Here is a 1,786-nt window from a genome sequence, read left to right as displayed (position 1 = left end):
TTGTCCAACCTTATCTAACATCTTCTTAATCCTTGGACCAACCACATCCTTCCACTTCTCACAAGCTACCCTTCTATTTGCATCCTAACCATCATATCCATCCTAATCCTCTCTAACATAGCCAAAATAGGCTTATCCCTAGCAGGTAAAATGAAGGAGTTAAAAGACTCACACAAATTGTTGAGAAGTATGTCACACTTGGTTTCCTCCTTAAAGAATGCTCTGCTCCAATGGTTTGGATCCTTGTCGTCAAACCAGTCAACTGCTTTCTCTTTTACCATCTTCATTTCATCCATGTGCTTGTTAAACCAAGGGACGGTGGTGCTCCTAGCTGCATTCCACATCAACTGTTTTAGGACCTCTCCCGGGTGTTTTTGCTTAAAATTGTTGTGGAGATGCCTCACACAGTGTCGATGCTCTGAATTGGGAAATAAAACTGTGCAATAACAAATGGCATGTTGGTTAGACAAAAATTTTGAGAACAAAATAGTTACCAAAAAAATTTTGAGAACAAAATAGTTACCTTTGAGTGCATTATCCAATCCCTTTTGTTTGTCTGTCATAAACACATAGCTGCTATCTCTCTCAATCTTTACATCTTGCTGTAAATATTCAAGAAACCATGTCCAGGTTTCCTCGCTCTCTCTTTCAACCATAGCATATACAATCGGAAAGATCCCATTGTTTGCATCTATGCCAATTGCTGTCAAAAGCTGTTCAGGATGGTGCCCTTTGATGTGACATCCATCCAGCCCTACAAGAGGTCTGCATCCTTTCATCCACCCCTCTTTGCAAGCTTCGAAGCATATGTACATCCTTTTGACTCTTCTCACTGGTCCATCCATCTCTGTCATAATCTCCACAGTGGATCCAGGATTGCTTCTTAAAAGCTCTTTTCTGTATGCAGCCAACTTGTTGTATTGCTCTATGTAATGACCTTCAATCATCTTCCTTGCTGCCCTCTTACCCCTTGTGATCGTCTGCATGGGAACATCCATCTTATAGGTGTCCTCTATATGCTTGTGCATCCCCTTCCTAGACCAGTCCTCATCCACCAACAATCTCTCTTTTACCTCCTCAGCTACCCTTCTATAAGTCAAGAAATGACTTGTTACCACAGGAGAGCACATGTGTTGGGGATTCAATGTCTTGACAACCATGTTATCTAGACCAAACCTCTTGACATTGCTTGCAAACATGTAAAAAGGGCAGCCCCATTGACATTTCACCTGCATCTTCTTCTTGGTATTTTTCTCAAACCACATGCCTATTTGATTCCTAATTGCACACTCCCTAACAGCTTCTCTTAGTTGCTCAACATTAGGAAATAAAAGCCCTAGCCTAAAACTTGGATTTTTAATCTCCACAAATCTAATATAAGGGTAGAGTTTCATCTTACCCAACCTTGTAGGCATCTTGATTGGGTTCCCTTCCTCATCTTCTTCAGTATCACTGCCAGCTAAGCTCTCCAACCCATCTGAATTACAAACCTCATCTGAACAATAACCTTCATATCCCATTTCTTCAAATTCTGGAACAACATCTGGGTCCCCATTGACATTTTCATCAAACTCTGCATCATCAAACACATCATGCTCCAATTCATAATCTGAATCGGTATACCAGTCACTTAGCTCTGAATCATCAGTGTCTTCTTCCTCTCCAGGCTGAAGTGCTTTTTTCCCTTATTCCTTGTGTTGTACCTTGCAGCTTCAGGGTTCCTCCCATATCCACTCTTCTTAGATTTTTTTCCAACAACATGATGCTTCCCCTTTTTTTCTCCTTC

Source organism: Fragaria vesca, linkage group LG2 (assembly GCF_000184155.1).
Source record: "Fragaria vesca subsp. vesca linkage group LG2, FraVesHawaii_1.0, whole genome shotgun sequence".
NCBI lineage: Eukaryota > Viridiplantae > Streptophyta > Magnoliopsida > Rosales > Rosaceae > Fragaria > Fragaria vesca.
The sequence above is the reverse complement of the archived record's forward strand: the minus strand, read 5'-3'. Positions refer to the sequence as shown.